General features: G+C 37.8%; 1 protein-coding gene across 3 annotated transcripts in view; it reads right to left on the bottom strand.

Annotated features, from left to right (window-relative positions):
* The window catches only part of SRPK2 (SRSF protein kinase 2), a 144,617-nt gene that overhangs the window by 98,661 nt on the left and 20,646 nt on the right, over positions 1-25,310 (bottom strand). The gene's annotated exons all lie outside the window — the stretch shown is intronic.

The raw sequence follows: 25,310 nt of genomic DNA, 5'->3' as shown, positions 1-25,310 counted from the left end.
AAATTATCACTACTTAGATGAGTTTATCACCCTCATGCTCTGGTGGAAGGACTGCAGGTTAGCAATGATCATCACCTGATTAAGCATGGTGATCATCAAGCATGCCACATCTTCTTCCCAAAACATACTGATCAGAGACACCCCCCCCCCCCCCCAGTCTCAGTTCTCACACCCAGGGTAGATGCTTCTCAAATATTCCAAGATAATTCTTTCAAAGTCCAGTATGCCCACAACTTGCTCCACTGTGTGACTCCAAGGACCATGCAGAATTCCCATTACCATTGGCCATCCCAGGAAGCAGGTGCTCTTCCAGTCACAGATGCCAGGAGACTTCTCTGCCCACCCAGACCCACCCCTACACAACCATAAGTTCAGCTGCCATAAGAATGTCCAGGCTGATGGCTGGGGAACCTCCAAGGCTCTGGGCAGCTGTAGAGATGCACCACACTGGATAATAAGCTTGATGATCCAGTCTCTTGGACCTCATTACTGAAAGGCCATATATGCTCTCATACAGACCATGTGCATCTTCCTTTCCGTGCCTCAGTTCTCCAGCTATCAAAAGGTGATTACATCAACTAACCTCCCCAGGGCACTGGGTTTTTTTTCAGTTAAAAAACAAGCCAACAACCAGCTAAAATACCAGTGAGCACCCCCAAACAACAAATCAGTTATGTACTCAGTGCAGTCTCAAAAATGGCTATTAAGTAGGACTTTGAACTGTGCAGAGGCTGAGAACTGAAAATACTGAATATTCATCCCATCAGTGAAAGACCTACTTACATTACAATAAAAAAAAAAAGTCTTCTGATATCATTAAGAACTATGCAGAACTGCATAAAAGCTCCACAAAGGGCTTTAATACCTCTTCAACTATACAATCACACAGTTATTTTCATACAGATTTTTAGTGCAACATATAACATTGGTGTTGATCACACAAATCACCCAGTGCACTGGATATATCCTTACTTATTTAAACTTATTCTGCAGGACTGAACCATGTATTCAGAACACTGCAGAAATGTTTCTGTGAAAGAGACTGCCTTTAAGGAAACTCAAACTACTTTGACAAGTGTCTGCATACAGACTACTTCATATTACAAAGGTTAAAAGAACGTAGAGATATTTTTTTTCTTAAGGACCAGCACACCTGCATTGGGTCATGCTCTGACCCAATATGGTTCAACAAGAACAAGATGTTTTCGTTGCACATTGTGATAACACATTGGAGTTGTCAGCACTAGAAGCTACACCACAGACATGTCTGTGGGATGGAGGAGACTAAAGGTCCATACAGCTTTGTGGAGAAAACAGCCTTTCAGTACTCTTGATTTTTTTCCTCTTCTGTATGAAGGAATGTTAGAAGGCTGCTCTCTCAGTTGCTTATCATCACTTTTGAATACAGATAAAATGGACAATTTGGAGGCACAAACTAAAGTTCATTCCCCCTACCACAGACCCTTGACACTGACTGACTAAATCTGTTCCTCAACCTCTTAATGCAACAATTTTTTAATTCCATCTGAAGATACTTGCCCTGTTAAAATTTAAAATGGAATACATAAACATATAACAATGTGAGATTTCATGGCAAAATTATATCCACAGAGCATGGAATAAAGTTATCAACTGATGTGTTCCAGAAGCAAGCCTCTAGATAGGCTTTTCAATGGATGCCTAGAGATTATTACACTTATACTTTATTACTAACAACTCACCACAAGATGTTAAAAACAAAACTGAAGACATAAGCTACTTCAGTTCAAACTTGGAAGTGCCTGGATGTGCTAAGAGATGCACAAGGACACTTCTCTCCAATGGTATTCCAACACAAAATTGAGTTCTACTTTTGTCAAGTAAAACTGAGTCGCAACAAAGATTTATTTAATATAGCAATAAGAACTTAAATGAAATGAGACATCACAGAAAAAAAAAAACTAACATCATTAATGAGTGTTCCATTCCACAGGTTGATAAAAGCTCCATTACAAGGTTTTGAGATTTTTCTTTCTTTCCCTCCCCTCTGCTTCTCTCCTGTGAATTTGAAATATTTTCTTACTTGGGATTTACCTATCTCTTGTCTCTGCTGAGATTTTTGCAAGTGGACCCATTTGGTTTATTTCCAAAAGCACATTTGTACACATCCATACTGCACCCCCAAGGTAAGTCAAATACCACCACTATCACTTCTGATAATAAACCCATCCTGGAAATAATTTCACCAAAACACAACAGATGAGTTTTACACTAAGTGCCTTTTAGGCCAGGAGATAAAAAAGGCTGCAGAAACATCAATGTTATCACTTCTTCAGTTTGATTATTTATAAATTACATGTCCAGAAATCTGTGTTCTTTTATGGAATTTATTAGAACATATAAATTGCATCCCAAGTCCAAATAAGAAAAGAGAAAACCCTTCAAATTCTGCTTATCCCACCAGCCACTCAACCAGCCTTTGCAGCCCAGAGAATGCAAATCACAGTAATAGTTGTTAACCTCCAAGTAAAATAAAAAATTCTAGTGCTGTGGCTCAGGGGTAAATGCTGGGCTATGTTATGAATTCAATGAACACCACCTTTAATGGCTTTTATGAGTTACTGAATGACTGTATTGATCAGCACACAGACATACAGTGAACCTCTGCTTAGTAAGCCAGCACTTAAGTTCTCACTAAAGAGAGTTTCGGCCTGTCCTAATTTCAGAGGCACCAAAAGATGGCACTGTCAGTAGAACCACATCCAGAGGAACAGATCATAACTCTCCGTATGGAAAAAAAAAAAAAAAAAGAATGGAAATCAGTGCCTGCAGTCTCAAAGCAGCAGCAAATCAATGAACTTCCCAAGGTACAAAATTACAATCAACTCAGGTACAGGCAGCAGTATCATTGTAGCCAAGTTTTCAGTTGTTTCATGTGCTTTTGAGTGATTTTATGTTGTGTACAGACCAAGTGGCAGACAACTGGCGTTTGTCCAAGGCCTGAGCAAAGCAGACACACTAAGTCTCTAAAGCTGTACTATTCAAGCGGCAATTGAATGAAAACAAAAAACAAGCTCAGAAAGACTCTGCACTGCCCAAAATGGTTTCATAATCATCACATTTTTATTTTTTTAAACCAAAGCAAAGAAGAGATTAACCATTTACAGGGATCTGTGCTCAGCCTTTTGGGTTTGTTTTTTTTTAGGTCAGTTGTTTGCCCCCTCTGAGATGTTCAGGTGTAGCTGTGGGTCAGATCAGAGAACAAGGTATAAGATACAAGTTAAAATGGGAAGGTATCTCCTTTTTGAGAAAGGTTATTTGCTCTGCCAAAAAAAAGAGGAGACCAGAGGCTTGGAAAAATGAAGAGCCCTACAAAGAGATACTGGAAGTTTCTAAACTCAAAGGGGATTTGAAGGAAAACATCATGGCAAAGGCTCCAAGAAGCCTAAAGCTTCCACAATGAATCTAGAACAAACTGTCCCAAGTAAGGATAAGGGGGGAAAACTCTCAAGACAACCCAAAGAAGAGAAACTATTTTCTTTCAATGATATGAAAGAACAAAACAAAAAAATCTGATACGGAAACTGGGAATCCCTGAGTTAAATACACATGATCTGGGGGAAAAAAAGCACAGGAAGCAGGTCTAGCCTGGCAGGTTTTTTTGTTTGCTTTTACTAATAAAAGAAAACACCAAGAGATCCCTGCAGCAAAGAAAAAAAAAAAACACCCCAAAACTTAGCTGTTGCTTAAACACAGATGGAAAAGTGCAGACAAGGTAAACAATATATACAACACTGCACAAGCTGTTCCTTGTGACATACCGGTACATATCAGTATTTCAGCGTCAACTGACAGAAGTCTTTGTTTCACTAAAAACTTAATCATATCTATCACAAACAGGTTTACAACATATTCATCAGTCAAGATTAAAATATCTTACTGAAAGTGCACATATTAAGCTTATCCAGGGCAGAGAACCACCGTTGCAGAACTCAATACAGCTTGCTTTTTCCCCCCTTATTTATTTCCTTTAGAGAAAAGGGAAGAGAAGAAGCGGCAGCTGAACATACTGCTTTCAATTTATTGTGATGTAAACACACCAAATCCCTGACACACCAAATTCCATACATCCCTCTTAAAATAAACATGATACTAAACAGATGCAAGAAAAATACACCCAGTTTTTAATTGGTACGTAAATTAATCCACATTTTCTTATCTAGGCTGGTCATAAATTAGCAGGTTCAGTGCTTTTCTTCCTTTTTCTGTCTAGCAAATATGTTAGGACACAGGACCAAGTCTTCCCACACACATACACTTTTTTTTTTTTCCGTAAGAAACCATAGGTTGCATCTGGTCTTCTCCTGGCAACCTCAGGTACACAGAAACACTGATTCTACACATTTCAGTTATACTTCAAACACTACTGGAATCATCTACACGGGTACTTTTAAAGAACATTCCCACAAGGATGCTGGAGAGAGACTCTTTGTCAGGGACCATAGCACAGGACAAGGGCGAATGGGTTTCAGCTTCAACAGGGGAAGTTCAGGTTAGATATAAGGAAGAAGTTTTTTATTGTAGGGGTGGTGAGGCACTGGAATGGGTTGCCCAAGGAAGCTGTGACGGCTCCATCCCTGGAGGTGTTCAAGGCCAGCTTGGACAGAGCCTTCAGTGACATGGTTCAGTGTGAGATATCCCTGCCCATGGCAGGGGGGGTTGGAGCTGGATGAGCTTAAGGTCCTTTCCAACCATAACTATTCTATGATTCTATGAATATATTCATAGTGATATCACTTCTATCCTTCCAAAGTGAGTTTTTCATATCTGACCTGGGGTTACAAAATAGTCTGAGGAAAACCTCTTCTCCTCCAGAACGGCTGCACACCCTTTAAGTACCCAAGAGATAAATCTACTTTGGTTCTTACAGACAGACATCTTTCACCCAGGTGGCACTGCTTGCTATTTAGCACTGTTCTTATAATACAAATAGAAGCAAAAGCCAATCTGAAGGTCAACATATACCTTTAATGGTAGCTGTTCCTTGTTTTGCAGAGGTAACTGGAAGACCATTCATTGAGAAAACTTACGAAACAATGTTTTTTTATTCAAGAAAAAGGGCAATACTAGTACTATAATTTTAAAACTTCATTTCACCATAAGGGGACATGGGAAAGCATGGAATACGGAAAGGAACAAAACACTGAAGGAAGAAAACATATACTGCAGGAGATCTCAGGGTGGAAACCAGAAGCTTGAGAACATCCACCATACTGTCAGGTTTGTTTCTGCTTCTCTGAAAGGAAAAAAAGGCATTCAAAATACACAGATAAATTTGCCTTTCACTTGTTTAAATATTTAATTTCCAAATAAATAAATATACAGCCTAAGTCACATACATAATACCTCTGAAGAATTTTTAACACAGTCATATTCTTGAGCTTCCTGTTTGTTTATATATATAAATCTTTGAAGGAAGTTTATAGATAAACTTGAGGAAGCACTAGGTATTAAAGAAGAACAGCATTAAGATATGCCACATTTACTCTAAAAATGGCCCATTATAAACCTAGGGAAACTGAATTACAGCTAAACTTAAAAAGAAATTCAAATACATAGGTTAAGTCACCCACATAACTTAAACTAAGCCATGTTGACATAAGCTGGCATTTGATCTTTTGCCAGGCTGTACTATTCATTAACAAAGTGCTGACTGAAACAAGAAGATGACATTAAGAGGAATTCTTCCAGTAGTTCTCCTGGGTCTGCAGCATTTGCTGTACCAGATGCACACCCAGCACCAAGTTGTTGCTTTTCCCTCCCTACTCCCCTCTCAGGCCAATAACCAGCTCTGCCCAAAGTTTGTTTGGAATTCTGCAGCTGGACAAAAAGCCATTCTTTAAAGAAAAAAAAAAATAGAAAATTTAAACTTCTTTTCGCTTAACTACTTCTCAGGATAAATACCAGTAAGACAGAAAGAAAACATTATTAACCCCAAATATGATTGCACTTTTTATTCTCTAAGGATTTATGTATTTAAACGTGTATATATATATGCATCAACATTATTCATATTATATTGTTTGTATGATTTATGTTGTGTTAACTTTATTATTTGTAAGTATTTAACCTTCATGAGAAAGTTTTATTTAGAAGGGACAGGGACAGAGTTGAGAGCATTTCTTGCAAGTTGCTGCAAAACAGAAATGTTATTCCCATAAATTTCTCCATTCTAGGGGGAAAAAAAAACCCACCCTCAAAATATTCAGGATGTTCATTCAAATGCATCCTCCTGTCCTTTAAAATCAGTTTCCTGTTTGCATTTCCAATTGCTTCCTATTACGAGCCACAGAACAGCTTCACATAGAAACAGATGTACATAAGGTTGCTAAACACAGTAGTTTAAGAAGTGATTAGTGCTAGTTAAAACAATAAGTGATGAGCTGTTTTTCCTAACCCTTGTCTACAAGGTAAAGATACATACCGTATCTTTATTGTCTTAACTCAATGTATAGAATGGGTAATTTCTGATTTCTAGTTTGAAATACTTCTAATATATTCCTTTTATAATCTAGTGTACAATTGTTACTGTGTTAAGATTCTTTCAATAATAGCATTTTCTTTCAGGTCTACAATTTGCCTAAATGTCTTCAGTGCTATTCAAAGTTTCAAATACTATTATTTCTCCACTTATTTATTATATGCTTTTTCTTCAAAATTTCTGGGGAAAAAAATTGCTCTAATGTTGCAAAATAACAATTTCCAGTCTTAAGGAAAAAAAACCACAACAAAACAGGTTTCTATTCATCCAGACTGAGTCAAGCATATGTTACTTTCTGAAGTCTAAAGCAATGACTCATAAAATCTTGCACACATTCTGATTCCTGCCTCTCCTAGGAGATGAAGCTACAGGATTTACCCAGAAGGTTTAAACTGGGTCACAGTTATTGAACGCATATTATAACCTTAAATTTCAGGCTAGAATTTCTCCTTACTTATTATCATTCACTGTTCCAAAAAGCTTTCTAGTTTTGCTTTTGTTTCCATTTTCACTGTTAGAAATCCTTACAGTAGAAACAGTTTTAAAGTGAGATATTTGGACAGGATATTGACAGAATGTTTTTCAGTACATTCGGCCAAAGTTTTTATATTGTGAACATCACCACAGCATCTACATAACTGGCTTTTCCAAATACTTTTTCAAGGTTTTTGACATTCCTTATCCTGCAGATCATCAGGCTCTTATACCCCTTGAATTCTCAGCTGTAAAGATGACCTTTGCAGCTGTGTTTCTCTAGAACAAGAGACAGGACTTTGTTTCACCTTTCCTGGCCTTGTAAGAGCACAAACTGTTCTCAGAAAAAGCTCCATCAAAAAAGTATCTGTCATCCTGAGCACAAAGCTAGCCAAAAACCTCTCCACTTCAGCTTGAAGTTGTGTCCCACTGGGACATGGGCCCATGTGGTGATCATCTCTCCAAAGCATAACTCTTCAGGAACACAGTTGTCCCTGTCAAACTTCTGTTAAGATGTTCCTTATGGTTTACAAGGAAACCGACAAGGCAGGGAAAAAAAAAAACAACAAAACCCCAAACAAACAAAAAAAACATGAAACAAAAAAGTTTTTTTACAAGAAGAAAGAATGAGAGCATGTGTGGAAGACAGAAGGAAAGGCATCATCAGCTACCATTAAAACTGCCAAACCCAAGACACTGATGTCGGCTTACTATGCCACAGTTGCCAAGTAACACCCAATATCCATCTGGCTTTACCTATAGCTCCTTCATTTGGACACTGTACAAGTTCTGTGTATATAAGCCTGTCCACTGTGCAGTCTAGGTTCTGGGAATCACTGACAGCACTGAAAGAAATATTAAGGCTTTGCCTCACAGCAACCTTCCCAATATTACAACAGCCTTGAAATTCTGTATCCAACCAGTTAGCCATTCTTCAGCATGCTCCTTGCAGCTCGTTTCTTATTGAAAAAACAACTGAAGGGCCAACACAAACTCTTGAAGTCCTCTGTTAAGAGCTTGTCAGACCAACATCAATTACGGCAAGAAACTGGCTTTGGACTGTGGCTCCTGCACACACCACTTTTGTTATCTCTGAGGTGAAGCAAGCTTTTTAATTTTTTAGCTAATAGATCTGCCTATTCTTACATCACATCTTGAACAACTTTAAGCTTTCAGAAACAGTATTTTTAGTCAAGCTATTATACAGAAAAATTATATTTGAAAATTAGTACTGGAGATAAAATTGTACTGATGACAAATTTTAAACATGCATGCAGTGCCCACGAAAGGAGGAACCTTCTAATTATATTTCAAGTGTGTTTCTCATGTATACCATTTTCACTCTTTGGTTGCCAGTGCCCTGGATTTACACTGCAACATGACAAGCCACTGGAGATTTTTCTATTGGGCTTCTCCCTAGCTGAGGGTGGACATCGTAGTAACATAGGAAAGTCTTTACTGAAACTGATACAAACACTAAACACCCTAACACTGATAATCGGGCACTCAGACAGAATCTTAAAGAATGTTCTTCTATTTACATTTTCTTTTTTGCAAAGAACAGAAATACCTTTAAATCTTCATTTGCCTGTCTTCATAATTACATCATAATATATACATGTATTGAACGTGTAGGAAAAAACACACTATGCTCACAAAAACTGAAAAAAAAAAAAAATGTATGAGGTGCTTCCAGTTAAGGGAGAGCTATGAAAGCTCATTCTGAAGGGCTTCCATGAGGAATATTTTTAATTTTATAGATACAACATACAACACACACATGCAGATACTTGTAAAAAATATCCCCCTGCTTTGCTTTTGCTCTTGCTCTGTTCTTCAAAGAAATGCCATGTTGATTTTTTTTAAAGCAACATTATTCTTATGCAACACCAACAATTGACTGGAAAGTGATCTGGAGAAATATCTGCCAACTTTTACTGGGACACTTTAGAGAAGGAATAAGAAATTTTAAAGATTCATATCAGAAAACATTCTGGCTGCTAGAAACAAAATATTTCCATAGGAAAGAAGAGAGTTAAAGGTAACCACAATAATGGAGTTATTTATATAAAGCAGAGGTCTGTCCAGATATGAGATGTGATCTTGCAGTCGGTAAAGTTATTTACATCACCACCGCCTTTCCCCCCCATCCTCCATTAGTTTGTCATCTAAATGATATCACAATCAGATATTGCTGATGAAAAATTCAATGTGCTTTGGTGGTTTGGAAGCTCACCTCTTGAGCATTAAGACTTTCATGATTTCTTTCAGCTCTACTATTTTTCTTTTCACACCCTCTCCCCTTCTCCATCTGACTTCCCCCATTGCTTATTCAGCAACTACATGAGAACCCGGGTATTTCCTTGTCTAAAAGCTGGCTACAAACAGCTTCTTCTGCAGTGAAGCCACAGTGATGTAGGTGGTGAGTCATCCTCATCCACCCTGCAAATGTGTGGTGACATCATTCAGTAGCTCGTCATGGCCTTTCCTTTCCTCCCATCTTCTCCTACACGGTATGAAGTGGATTTCGTTGAGCGACACCACTAAAAGTGTAGACGTTCGTCACTCAGCCTTCTCCTCCCCTGCAATGCTACCAGGTCTGAGCCCTGGTGGCTGGCATCTAATGAGTCAGCAAATGATGTCACTTAAGCATGTCCATACCCAGCCAATTTCTTCTTCAAAACACCAAGTTAGAACTCCAGTGCATTCAGTCTTTCCCTTCATACATGAGCAACACCAAACACTTTAACTTCACTGCTGGCAAGAAGCATCTATAAATTTAGGTTTCAACAACATCATCCTAATTTTGGCAGCTGTTACAGCAAAACTTAAACAATGCACAATGTTGAACAGATTGCCAACAGTCAGTTATGTCTTTCAGAAAAATAAATCCTACAGGAACTAAAAGAAACTTTGTTTAAAAAATAGACCAACACAAATAGTCATAAAAACATCAAAAGGAAAAGGAAAATGGGAAGAACAAAACAAAACAGACTGGCACGTAATACTCTGTCTGCTACTTTAGGTTTTGCTGAGGGCTCAGAGAAAGGGTCCATCCTTTGAGAATTTCCCTTTATATAAACACAGGGGAAAACAGAAAACTATGTTAAATAAAAACCTCATGGAAGAGCAGTCAAATTATCTGGATTCTCTTCATATTCAGTATTCTATTCACCATTCCCTCAAGTATCTAAGTTTATAGTCATAGAAGATACGTGCTTGAAAACCAGATCAGTCAAGTTTCAACAGGACTGGCCAAGTCTAGCCCAAACAAAGCCTCCTGGTGATCTTTCTGTCTCCCTTACAGCGAAGGAAACACACTTCAATGATTATATGTATTTTAAATGCCACTGCTACTTCACCCTACTTACAGGAAACCTAGAATATAAATAAATTTATAGAATCTTTATCTGCTCCTGGTACTTAACACGCATGATGAGATACTTTTATATAAGCATAAAGAGGAAGGATAACATGAAGTAATAAGCAACAGAAAAGGAGCCAACCTTACAAGTAAATTCTAAACAATGTCATTTTGTTAAGTTGTAAGAATCACCAATTTACCTCCAAATGTTAATTCAGAAGCACATGAAGGAAAAGACATGAGAGAGCAGAGACTGTTGGGAGACACAGGGAGCAAAATACAATTAGCAGAAACCACTGAGAGCAGAGAAAAATCAAGCAGTCAAAAAATAAAGCAAAAAAAATCTGGGAGAAGGAAAAGGGAATAACGGTCAGAGGGAGAAAAGGTGTTGCCAGGGCAAAAACAGATAGATGAAGGTAGTAGACAAAGAAGGATGAGAAAGCTCAGGAGAGTGTAGGAAGAACAGCAAACTAAAAAAAAAGATGAGGACTAAATCTTGCAAGGGAAAACACTGAATGTAGCAAATGTGCTCAACTTAAGAGAGCCGATGTGTGGTTGTTTAGGGGAAGGAAGGCAAGAGCACTTTGATCAGCTTGTGCTCTTCTATGCATTGTCTACACAATACACCAGAATATGTACTGGAAAACAGCACATCCTTCCTTTCTCCTGCAAAAGGGACAGTAACCAAGTTACTACTGCCCCCCACCCTGCACGAGTACTCCTTCTACTCCAAGAAGCTACTAAGCAATGACAGGAGCTGCTGAGGAAGTGGCAGGTCCCTGACCTGAACCCAACACCTGATATGTAAAATCACATTTTGGAGGTGAGATACCGAGTACAATTTCTACCTATTTTAAGAGAGTCCACAACATATTTAGAGAACTTGTAGCATTTGCTTTTTTACATTAGGAATTCTGCTTTTGCCCATGAATAAAATCCCAAACTTATGAATAAGACAGTAGAATGACATTATGGACACAAAAAATAAAATGTACATTTGAAAATAGGATCTTTTTCAGACTTTTGTTTATTTTGCTGTTATTTTTTCATGCTCATTTTACTAGAAGACATGGAAGAGGAGCTTGCTTTTTTCTTCTTTTTTTTTAATATTCAACACCCCCAAATGCTGTGTTAAAACTGGAAAAACTCCCAATCGATGTGAGTCATCAAACCACTCCTCCAGCAGGAATAAAGTGACAGCAAGATTTAACACTGCCATGGTTTATTTTCACTTCAAAATATGAACAGGAAAAGTGACTGAAAATGATAAAATATCCAGGTTTGCTGTATTGTCAAAGGATAATTATTAGAATTATTTTGTTTCTTTGTTGATCTGCTTGAGAAAGTACACAGGTGACAAGATAAAGAAAATGCCAGATCCAGAAGGAGTATGTAAGAAAGCGTAAATTATTTTACATTACACTTGGCTATGTCCAAACATCCTCTTAAAAATCCAGCTGGAACAGTTTCAAAAGCTGTCAAACCAGCATCCGTAGTGTATAAATCCCTAGAGTACTATGGAGGCATTGAGGATATCAGCATTATTTTTAAAGAGAGAAGTTGCCTTCCTGTGGTAACTTGTTCTGCAGGAACTGGCTGAAAAGCACAACGATAATTTTTAACCACTAACTTTTAGACTGCTTAAATGAATTCTACTTGTTTGTGCTCACCTCTGAATTACCATGGGCTCCTTCTGCTGTAAATGAGGAAGTGGGAAGTTCAGGATAGGGTTCATCTAACCCCAAACAAGATGAATCCCCCCAAGTGCCAGTGTCCCTCCAGGGATAATGAAGAAGTCTGGATAACCAGAGCGGACAATAGGTGCCTCCACTGCACACATCCACATGACGGGATGGATTCAGGTAGCTGTATCAGTGCAGATAATCTTCACCTATTTAGTTACCAATTCCTGTTGTGATTTAACATGGGATTAAAATACCATTTAATGTCACCCTTCTTTGTGTATTAATTACACTGACTCACTTCCCTTCCATAAGGTATACGGCAGGGAAGCAAGGCTACAGCTTGTTTCTTTATTTTACAGTGGAGTCACTCAGATGTTCACAAATTTAAGATGCTCAAAATGTTTTTAAATTGCTATTATTCACTGCAATCCACATATGATAGAGGTTTGAAACAGGTACTAATATAGCTACATTAGCACATAAATCCCCATACATAGAGGCAAGCCATCAATCACATTAACACTTATTATTCTTTGAAAAAGAAAATAACATGGATATGATCAAGTTTGAAGGCAGGAAAGGCACAACGAATCAGGGAGAGTACCAGTGGAGATAAAGCGAAGCACTTAGAACATTTTCTTTTAAGAACTGAAAGAAGAGAACATGGGCATGCTGACCAAAAAAACCCCAAAGTTTAAAAAAACTAGACAGGGAACAAAGTCAAACAGGAATTCCTGCTGCATTTTGTTCATTCTCATTCTTCATATTTGTGTAAAGTAACGCAGATGTTAAATAATTTAAAGTCTTATGGCAAGATAAACAATGAAATACAGAACTGCACAGGGAAATTTTAGTGATATAACTCTACTCAGGCTGATAAAGTTACATGGGATTAAGTCTAAACAGACATATTTGTGGATTTAAAAATATATACAGGACTATAAGAACATTTCAGCCCTGTATGGCTCCAAATCTCTATATACATCAAACTTCTGGTCATCAAACCAAACTCTTAAAACCTATACTGAGGGCCACTGCAGAATCAGTATTTTTATTTCCTGCCCCAGAGAATTTCAAATTTCACCGGGAATAAACACACTGTTATAGTCATCAGTACAAGAGAGCTATCAGTGGAGCCACTGTATTGTCCCCAGAGTGCAAGTGCTCCAGAGCAGGTACGGTCTGGGTCTGTGTTCTGCAGCCAGGGCCAGGCTCTGAAAAACTCTGGATGTTTCCACATCAAACCATTATTGATTCTTTTCAACTCAGTTGTGCATTTTATATGCTTCTTTTAAACTTTGAAGCAAAAACCATATTGCAAGTTATTGTATGAACTTGTGAATTAATGTCGGAAGACAAGGTTTTAGACACACAGCAGGTTTGAGACACAATCCTCAAATTGCTACTCCCTGGAAAGGTTTCACTGTCTTCCAGTGGGGCACATTTTAGCAAACAACAATCAAAAAGTGACTGAATGGAATAGTTAAACAATAAAAGACTTAGTCCTGGAGCCATTCATTGAACTAAGGTTTTAACAAGTCTAGTAGGAGGTGGCTGAATGATGGAATAAAAATCAGTGTTCCACAATCCAAGCAACCGTCAAAAGAGAAAAAAGGCCAAGAAACAAAGATAGCACCTTCTGCTGTGTAGCAAAGCCTATGCCACAAAGGGCTAGCATATAGTGCCTTTCAGTTCTTACCACTTTTATTATAAATGTTGATACTGAAATAAATTATGCTGATAGCTTACAGATAATACACAGTTACAATTGAAGCCAAAAGTATGATTGTTAAATTGTAAAATTATCTAAACTGTAGCTAGCTTTTATTATTAAACTATGCCACAAAGTATGAATTTACTCTGCCAGTTAACTTTGTGTCAGAACACCTATGTATCTTCAAAGAAGCTAACCCGGCTGTCTAGTGATGGCACCAGGGCAGCAAGGCTCACAGCCTGCATACTGCCATGCATACAGGTCGGTACCCAGGCATCTCTACAATACGCTCCTGACAATAGCATAGGCATGCTAAAGTGTCCAAGCAAGTACAGTTGTGTGAGATACTTTTAATCAGATTTTTAAAACAAATATATAAAACACAACCACCCTTCACTACTTTCTGTGCATTTCTGGCACAGCACCACAAAAAGCAGTCAAGAAAATATGATTTGTTTTCTCTCTACTTCACATTTTTTTTCTCTTTTCCGTTTTAACCTCTCCTCTGAGATGGGGGTATCAGTGTTCTGCAAAACACCCTGAAATAGCAGAGGGATCACACAGGAGTGGGATTCTTAGTCATTACAAGGCTACAAATACCAGAAGTACCCAACTGTTAAGTATTAGCCCTGAAAGTCTTGGTGTACAGCAACTGGAGCAGAGCCTATTTTTGCCTCTGTAAAGAAGGTTTCCTTTATCGATTACTTTGTTTGAAAGCCAGGGCGACATTGGCATGTTTTGTATTGCTCTTAAGGTCTCTGCTCAAGCCAGAGCTTCTAGCCTGAACTGGTTTTCCAATACCGCTTGTCACACAAAGCTCTTGCTTTCATCAGTATGAAGAGGACCTTCCTCCTCCCTCTTGTCCTTGGAACACCCACCGCAACCAAGTATTTCAGATTGCTGCTATTTTCACAAATTTTGTCTTGAAGGTTTGAAAGTTTACAGCTAAGATCTGACCCTCCTTGCCAGTTAAAGGGGTTTTGGCAAGGCTGAACTGCACTTAGGCTATGCAAGGACAGATAAAACCCTGCACATCATTAGCGGATAACACATGCCAAAAGCAAACCTGTGATATGCATGTATTACTCACACATGGCATTATTAGCTAGAATCACAGTTTAAGCCCTCTGACAGGCCTTTACTTGTCTTTCCTCACTCAATTCTGAGTATAAGTTCTTAAATCATGTCAACTATTCCTTTTTTTTTGCCTAGTCCTTAGACTATTTTGTGTACCACACAGACTATCCACATGTTCTAAGCTGCATGTTCACCTCTTGAGATCCACTCAGAGAGAACGTGCTCAGAGAAAACACGTTTTAGACCACTAATCTCTTTTACATTGTGTGGAAATATTTAATTAGATAATTTTTAAAGGAGGTCTGTTTTTTCCCCTCAAAGACAGCACAGATTAGGTAGCGACAGCAGGGTAAGATTAGAGACACACTTTTGCCAAAACATGAACACTAAAGATGAAGCTCAACCCTTTAGTCTGGAGAAAAATCATAAATACGAATTAAAAACAAAGCAACTTTATCAGGCTGGGTTCATTTTCTCATATAACTTTGTTATCCTATGGCATTGCTGTGACTGGCTCAAAAACCACAGACTTCCTACTGAATTTGAAAATAATATATTACTAGCTATGTAGTAACTAGGAAAACAAACATAGTGAATAGTTGTGCTTTCAATTTTTAAACACAAACTGTGTACACCACAGCTACCTGAAACAATTCGTACTGATGAAATTTCACTTCAGTCCATCAGACCTTCTCAGTCAGTTCAGTGTCTCCCAGGTTTGAGATCTCACAGAAGGTTTCATCACAGGTTTCCAATGCTGAGACAAGAACCATTTCAGCCTTGCTATATCAATAGAGCTAGACCAGCTCTTCGAAAGGACATGTTTATCACTAACCTAAGTTCTGCCCTGTAAGACTCATTTTGACAAAGTACACGCTAACCCTTAATGAAAACTTTCAGTAGATGGTGAAGTGGAAAAAGTTTAAAAATCAATATTTGATTGCAGTCCACATTTAACACTAAATCCCTCCAGTAATCCCTGCTACTTAACAGTTTGCTTTACTGCTTTAAAAAAACATTACTCATCTTTTCATTTGGTATTCCTCAAGGCAGACTGATTATAATACTGCCTTCTCTGTCTTTGTAAGCAAAATGCTGTAGAGGACACTTGGAACTGATGATGCTGTTGAAGCACTGCTTTTCTCTCATCTCAGCTATACTGCATGCAGTTCCTCAAAAACTAGTATCTGTCACAGAAACATAGAATACAAGGCTGGAAAGGACCTCTAGGATCATCTGGTCCAACCTTTCAACTACAATCATGCCCAGTAAGTATCAGGATCCATTAGTTTTATTGACACAGAAGTTCATTCAAAAGATAAATGTATTGTTTTTTTCCAGTGACTGTGGAAAGTGGAGATCCCCAGTGACAAGTATCCCTTCTGAGTATTGTTATATTGCCTTCCAAGTAAAATCACGCAGGTTTTTTTCCTTTGCACACTGTAGGCATTTTTTGTACCTTTACAAAGAAATACTCAGGAAAGTGTGCTCCAAATGCATATCCTTGTTACGGTATTAAAGCTGGTTCAAGATTCATTTTCATGCTAAGTCCTTATTTTTATCTCCTTTGGCATTACAGCCATGGAGCACTTGTGTCAGACCTCAAAGCCTCCTAAGACTCCAGTTTTCCATATTCTAGCTTCAGCACTGCCATCAGAGAGAGTTCACAGCAAATGCTGAGGCTCCTATTTACACCAGTCAGAACACCTTACATAATAATATATTCTTATACAGCATTTACATTACATCAGCCTCAGTTCAGGTTAGATCACACTGTTCCATATAAAAACACAAAGACAAGACTGATTCTTCAAATGAAGAGTCTACAGGAATACAAGGAGTATACTGTGGAAGAAAGAAATGGCAGCCGTAGGGAGATAAAAGCATTTATAAACGCGTCCACACAGGCAACATTTATAAATTACAGTAATGCAATTGCCAACCATATCCATCATCCTCTCATCTCCTTACGGATATGATGGTAGAAATGGCTAAGGAGGTTGAAGGAGTGTAGTTGCTACAAATGCTGGTGATGAAGGGTATTTATAGGAAAAGAACACCACGGGAGGAAGAATGGAGCATTTACAAGACACAAGGAATGAGTGGGCAAGGCTTACAACATTGACAGATATGAAGAGACAGACAATGCAATCAGATTTGCACATGAGGGAGGTACACAGTGGGCAAGTGTAAAGGATAAAAAATGAGCTGGATCAGCTTAACAGCAAATAGTGATAAAAGATTTTAAAAGGCTACTTTGGCCAAAATAAGCAATAGGATACATTCCACATGCTTATTTCAAGGACTCAGAGGAATGATCCTGCAGTAATCAAGTTGGTGGATAAGATAGACATTTTTGCATAAATTGCGTCTACTCACTTGAGAAGCTGCCTTTTAGCATATAAATACATTTTATTGCTCCCAGCCTCAATTCAGATGCTCTTCTGCATTTTGTATGTTAAGTGATAGCATAACATCAAGCACTGGCCTTTATTTTCTAAAGAGCTTTCATGATTCCATACTAGTTTCACATAAAATAAACTCGTAGTCTAACACGATTTCATCTGCAAGATGGTCTCTTTAGCAGCACAGTGTTCTTTAACATATGGGATTAATATTATGCAAAACAGAATTTTGAAGGAGAATGTTGTAATGGCTCAGAGAGAGGAATATGAAAACATTACGAATTAAATGATTATGTCTTCTTGAACCATGTACTTTAAAAGACCTTCCTCTTTGTTGTTACACAACATCATTAGGATGACAACTACGAAACTTTAGTAAACATACGTTTCTTTTAAATCTCAACTGAATTCTGTATTAGAGAATGATATGCCTGAATGGTAGGTTACTAGAGATCCCTCAGTAATATCATTTAACCTTTAAAACACTGGGGCATACACTTAACACTGTATCTGCTTTTTGCCTCTAAGCATGCGGCAATATGGAGAGGCTGGCACAGTATGTTTATACTTATGTGTCTTGATTCACACATTTGTTTCATGAAATGAGTAACCTCACAGTGTCACTGACAGCTAGTATTTATCAACATCACACAACTAATCAACTCCTCTTTCTACAGGTGACCCCAGACCACAAAAGATACTAAACTACTGGACTAGCTCTCCAAAAGATGGTTACAGGTCTCTTCTCTCAGTTCTTTAATGACACTAAAGAAATCAAAGTAGCTTTTGCCCACTAAAGCTTCCACTCTTAATCTACTCTCAATATCCAAGGTTACAATAAACTGTACCTAAGAGGGCTCTAAGAACCACTTCAAGGACAAACTTAGCATGCAGAATTGCTAACTGCATGTGGCTTGCCAATTCATGCAAGAGAAAGGTTAAACAACAGCTTAATGTATACATGTATGAAAATCAAAGAGCATACACCTAATGATTGCCTATAAATAAATTCCAGCTAATTAACAAAGATCAAAACCTTGTTTGTCCATCAATTGCTTCTCATTCTTGAGCAGAAAGACCTATTTTAAATTAATTCAAGTTATGTTAATTGAGTATAATGCTCTTGTAGCATTATCACTGTCATAAGCACTACCCGCTCAGTGAAAAGAGTCTCTGAAGACTTCAAATTGTAATAGTCATCACACACGGATAAGATGGCTCCAACTCTCCTTATCACCAGGACAACACAGTTCAAGTTCCTCGCTTTTCTAGCAAGTTAAAGCGATTGATTAAAACAAATTCCATGAAATTAAATCTAGAAGGAAGAAAAACCACATAAAATGAAATTACTCAAACTGCTGAGTTTTAAGTGAGGCTATCAGGTATCCAAGGTTAGGGACACCTGCGATATTCATTTTAAAAAGTTTATGTCAATTCTGCTGGCTTTATGTTCACATATAGCCTGTACTCAAACCTGAATCTCAATGTCTTGCCTCTTTGGTGAGCTCATTAACTGAACATTGTATCCAATCTATATCTCATTCAAAATAAAGAAGGTAACTAGAAAAGCAGAAGTGTAACTTCTGAAACTTAATGAGATAGGGCTTCACAGGATAATGCTTTAAGAACCATAGATCACTAATGAAAACCTGCAAGGCCACACTTAAAAGCATTCATTTTCAAAGCAATACCTATTTGCAATTACTAAAAATAAGTGGACTATTGTACATTTAATCATTGCAATCAAAGAACACAAAAATGTAGAAGCACTAGAACTCTGTCTGAAGAAAGATACCACAAGCAGCAACCCCCAGCCCTGGTTTTGTGCTTGAGGTATTTTTCCGTATGAGAAAGATGCATCCCAAAATTCAGAGCTGCTCTTGCTGATGAGGGACTTCATGAGCCAGCCTGAGTCAGGCATGTCCAACAAGGTCTCCAGAGCCTCAGCTCGAAAATTACTTTCTAGGAGGAGGCAAATGAAAGAATATAAAACTTACTAAGAGGATAATTTAAGAGAAAGCAAAGTATTTTTCTCTGTCGGAGAGCTGGCAGACAGTGAGCTATTACAGCATTCAGTATTATTTACTGAAAACAATTACAGAGCTTACCATGATCTACAAGATAAGTCACTGCATCAGGGTTAAACTGCAAAATGAAATACATGCACAGGAAGAAAAAAAAATGAACAAAAAAAAAGGAAGAGATCACACACAAAACTAAAACAGAACATAAATACATTACACGGTACATTAGCTTAATGCATCTCTTAAATGGCAACATGCTTATTTTCTCCATGTTTTTTAAGATGACAATTCAGACATAAACAAAGATAGAAACCAGTCAGGATTGAAGCAGAAAGAAAGGTCCCTGGACAAGACATTGAGTATTGAACTTTCCCTGGCTAGATCACCGTAACTGTGCTTAGGAATTGCCCAGTCGATACCAGTCTACAGATGCTGTCCAGTAGCATCATGGTGTGAACAGCCTGCAACTCAGACACAAATGGGATGAAGAGGTTCAATGAGTACACAAGACTCAGCATTGCTAACTGCTGATTCAGGTCATACCATAACTGTTTACCAAAGGAATTTCAGACATGTGTAACACCATGCAATTCTTACACAGCTCAGTCTTCTTATACTAGTGGCTTATGTCCTGAAAGCTGGAATCAGTGCCAACAGGAAAAATCAGATAAAACCCTGGAATTAATGAGGCTCAGAACAACTTTTTTTCTCTTGGAAGGCAGACTATAAACCAAGTACTCCTCCAAATATAAACATCCTGAGAACATTCATAGGAATTTATCCTTTCCCTTTACTTGGAGCCTATTAGCTAGCTAATTACTTTCTTACCAAAGGACTAGAAAAGGTATTAGGGCTCCGGGTTTATAACTATACAGTTAAGATAAAGATATTGCTGCACAGAAAAACTAACATCTCCAGTCATCTCTAACAGAAGTATCAATATCAGACAAAATGAGCAAATACTTTCTAAAACACATATAGTATTAGGTACGTAAAAGATTCGTCAGCCCACAAATGAGTGTGACAATTCTACTTCTGGAAATTCTGCAGCACACATACGTCACTTGAAGGGATAAAACCAAATATATGTCCTGTTTAAAACATCACAAGCATTAAACCCACCCTCTTAATTTTTATCTGGTTTAGATCTGACAAATAATTCCTGCTCTGATGGAGAATCTGACTGTACAAACATTCCGAGTGCCTAAAACATCATTAAACTTTTATTTGGTAATTTAATAACTGTAAATGAGATGCACATAAAGAAGGAATTTATTTGCAGAGTCTCACTAGCTCATGTCTGATATGGAACTGAACAGTTTCCTTTGTCTACCTAAACGATGCTTTTCTAAGTGACCTCTGACATGTCACACATTGAAAGTAGGAGCCTAAACCTTTCATGAATCTGAGGTTAAATTATTGAAGGTCATTTAGGAATTTACCTAGCACAAGTCACTACAAAAACCCCAATGTTTTTTTCAATTTAGAATATCAACGTGCTACAAGTAACAAAAAAAATGAGCAACCTAAAATGTACAAAACAAAGTTAAATGTAGGTCTTATGCAAAATAAAAGTGTGATTTACTGATGTATTTAAAACAGTAATTCAAGAACACTTGATTCAAACATATGCATTGCTACAAGTACCTAAAAATCAGCACAATAACGCTGAGGTTATAAATCTAATCATATTCATCTCCTTATAATGGAATTATAAAATTACCAAAGTTCTTGATTTCAGTTCATCACCAGTAGCATCACAATCAAATAATGAAGCAAATTCAGAAGTAGGCTCATGCTGGAATAATTTACCGTGATTTAATATTTTAATTATGCATGTTTCAGCCCCCTGTAAGTGACTGTGAGGTTTCTCCTTTACAAGTCAGATTTTCCACCCCCACCCCCCTCATTGCCTAAATAAGTAGCTAAGTATTCCTAGTTGCTTTGGGTTTATATCTCCACGGAAGTCTTCACATAATATGAAAAAATGCCCTAATGCCTGGTTTAAAACTTCATTCCCCAAATCTGACCCAGAAAAATTTAATATGCTAATTTCTATGATTACATTTTTTTAAATAATTCCCAAGCAGCCTCCTCAGTGATCTAATTTATTTAAAGCAAAATTAGCTTCCTCTCCCTGTTCTGCTGGTATTAAAATTAAGCTGTGTCCCTTCGTACTTTTTGGTGGCTTAATTTGATACCGGAAGACCAGTGCTTTGACTGTGCTTCTCTCATAACCAAAATATAAGCTTTTCAGGCACTTCTGCCCAATTCACACTTTTCACCTCAGTTCAAGTGCAAAATGTCTCTTTTAAGGCAATGACATTATCCTAATGATATTCAAAAATTTAAACAACAGTATTAGCTTCACTCACACTAATCATTTCTCTATGCATTGTTACAGAATACTGCACAAGCTAAAGAACAGCATAAAACTGATACCTTTGGGTCTCTCTTTGAAATTATAGCCCCAGCAGACCATAATGTATATATTAGTGTCTGAAATATCGTATCTATAAAGCACACTGCAGTTAAGATACTCAGGTAGACTCATACGATAGAAATGACTAATACCTTAAAAACTAAAATAGTAAGTTTTAGCTGTAAAAACAGTGATGAGAGCTTCCAAAAGCTTTGCTTTCTACACACATTCCACCATAGCCAGAGTCCCAAATATAATAGTCACAAATCCCTGTCAGAGAGAAGTTCCAGGTTTGCAGAACACAAAAGCACATTTTCCAAAGCAGCACATCTCAAGTGCAGCATAATAATGTTCACTGCAGCCTAATTCCCTCCCAAACACAAGGGAAATCCGCAGCACAGTTGGGTCAAAGCTGAACTGCAGCCAAATAGCAAACTCTAGGTCAAAACAAAAAAAAATCCTCACTGTTGGGGTACTGCAACAACCACATGCACTGGTATTCTCCAAAATCAGCTCTTCTCCAGGGTTTTGGAGAAGTTAACTTCAAATTCTCCATTAAAAATCTGCATATCAGTATAGGTGTGTTACTATACAATGCTTCTGTTTATGAAACAGCAAATGCAAAGGCAAACCAAATGGCATCATCTCAGGTCTCACAAGTCAGCCTTATTTTTAGCAAGGCTTGGAGTCTAATGAAGCCAACACCTAAATTCCCTTCATGCTGAAAACTGAAGGAAAAAAGCCTGAGAATTTCTCCAAACAGTATTAACTGAAATCACATAAGGTAAGCATGAAGCAGTTCTCAAAGACAAAAACTGGGCACAACTGCCTTCACACTTAGAGGAAGATGAAAACCATAAAAATCTCATGTCCCAAGAAAACTCAAATTCTCAAGCTATATATTATGCAACAGCCTCCACACTCCCTCTCTTGAAATGTAAAAATCAAACACCAGGACTATAGAGAGAACTGTAACAGAGGGAACGTACTCTTGCTACAAAACATGATTCCACGGTTTTCCTCATTCCTTCAGAAATACAAGGAAGTACAATGCACTAGGCATAAAGCACACTCTCAGCAGGAAAAGGGATGACAAGGTCATCCAGGAGTGCTTTTTTCTCAATGACACTGATTTTAGAGGGGGGAAAAAATATTTAACTACGCCCACAATTTAAATCAGGAGACAGAAGTACCCTTTTCCCTTCCCACTCTGATTTCCACAGTTAATAGTATTTATTAAGATAATGTAATCAGTAATAATTTTTAAATTATTGTATATTAAGATTTCAAGTATGTTCATAAAATAAACCAAAAGGGGTGGAAATACTTGCAAAAATAATCACAAGGAATTTGTCCTAAATGTATTGCATATTTAACAGATCCTGATTGCCTATGATTTGAACCTTTCATCCCACCACTTCCTACTGCAGTTACTACAAGCTTCCCCAATACTCCTCTGATACCCCTTCCTGACACACAAGGGTGAAACTCTGTCACCTGCCCAAACCAGGGGAGCACAGTCCTACATTTTCTGCCCCGCCTGCAATTCCCAGACATCTTCATGAAGGTTTGTCTTTGAGACCCATAACTCGTCCTGATTCAGTTTACAGACTAGCCTAAAGATGGTAGTTGCTTCCAAAGCTTGTTAGGTCTCTGGAGATTTCAGAGCTCTCTTGACTTCTGTGGAATACTACCTGTACTCAGTAGTTAGAAAAAAATATGTATTTCAGTGCTCACTACTATTTTCAGTCTATGCCTGATTCATATTCACATCAAGGGATTTATTATCATGTAAAGCTCATCTTAGCCCCTCAACATGTTAACGTGGAGATTAGTTTCATTAGCAGATACCATTTAAAGCAAATTAGTAGAGAATTTTAAGCATGCCACAGTATGAAGAAATGATACCTCTTCTACTTGACTATTTTAGACAAAACTAGAAGCCAGTGTGTTCTCAGCTCTTAAATCCACCAAAACAAAATATAATTCCTATGCTAAAGGATAAGAAGAAAAGTTTTATACAAAGAAAAACTCACTGCAGAAGAGGACAGTGCTCACAAGAAATCTGAACAAGACAGCGGTTGGGATCCTTCACCCATCTCAGAGCAGGATATTATTTAAGATTTTCATTCTTCAAGTGAGAAAAGTCATGCTGGGTACGGTATCATGACAGTTACAAGGACAACTGCATTTCTTAATACACTGCCCATGATCCTTGTAATAAAATACTAAATATTTTCTTCTGTGACGCATTTTAAATAGCACATTTTTAACTGATTTAGTGACCATGCAGTACAAGCAGAAATGGGAAAAACATGAACCCAAGCATGCAGCTGAGTTGTAATATTAACTGATGGGCAGTGCCCCGCTTGCTCCCACAAGACTCACAAATCTTTGTGGAAAGACTAAACAGACAAGAAATTATAATCTAAAAAACATACTAGGGCATACCAAAAGCAGCAGCTTATTTGGTTGGTTGGTGGTTTTTGTTGGTGCAACAGAGACCCCTTTCACTATTTCAGTTTGTCTTTATGTTCAAATTATTCACAGCACACAGATAACTGGCTGTTCTGCCAGCTCAAATTTCAGTTTTAACCCTGTAGATATTGCCTGTCATTTATACAGCTCTATGTATTTCAAACTTCATTCATGTTTGACAGAGTGTTCACCTTTTATTGCAGTAGAAATGAAGTCAAATTCCACACGTACCCTGTAAACAAATACTTGAACAAGAATTGAAAGGAATTTTAATTTAATGGGAACACCTAGATTTTGTAGCATCATTATCTTTCAGATCAACATCTTGGGCCTAGGACTTACTTGGATAATTTCCCTATTAAAATCCGAGACAACAGAAACACAGCAAAGAACTGTGATACAATGGAAACACTATTTTTCTTTGTATTCAGTATTTACTAAATGAGTCATATAATTCCCTGCAGCCAAAATGCATTGCATTTGCTCTTCTTTTTCAAATAAAAAACAAGTTAAAAGCTCTACTACACACAAAGGAATGTTTTTGTATTGCAGCTACTAAAAATAGATCAGGGCTTTGCTCATCCCATTTCTCAAAAGCATGCAGTACTGAAGAATGAAAAACCACACATGCAGCAGATGGGCTCAGATTTTCGAGCCAAGACCACTGCCATTGCTCAGAATTTCTCAGACCACCACCAACACTTACTATGTATATTATGTTTCTTGTAATTCTGAAAAGTCACCGCAAATCTTTTTACCCTGCCTGTGGGTAACACTTAAGGAGCCACTAGAACAAAAATGTACAACAAAGACCTTTTATTTACCAGGGTCTACAAACAGATACATACTGGTAATGCCTCCTGAGTACAAACAATGAGGTAAAAGCAGCAGCAATAAACAAATTTACTGCTTCTTTTCTGTGATGGTGGTGAAGCACTGGACCAAGTTCCCCAGAGAAGCTGTGGCTGCTCCATCCCTGGCAGTGTTCAAGGCCAGGGTGCTCAGGGGCTTTGAGCACCTTGGTCTAATGGAAGGTGTCTCTGTCCATGCCAGGGGGTTGGAACTGGATGAGCTTTAAAGTCCATTTCAGCCCAAACCATTCTATGATTTTAAGCACTTCTGGTGATTCTAGAGAAACAATGGATCA

This window comes from Melopsittacus undulatus, chromosome 5 (assembly GCF_012275295.1).
Source record: "Melopsittacus undulatus isolate bMelUnd1 chromosome 5, bMelUnd1.mat.Z, whole genome shotgun sequence".
Lineage (NCBI taxonomy): Eukaryota > Metazoa > Chordata > Aves > Psittaciformes > Psittaculidae > Melopsittacus > Melopsittacus undulatus.
The sequence above is the reverse complement of the archived record's forward strand: the minus strand, read 5'-3'. Positions and strand labels throughout refer to the sequence as shown.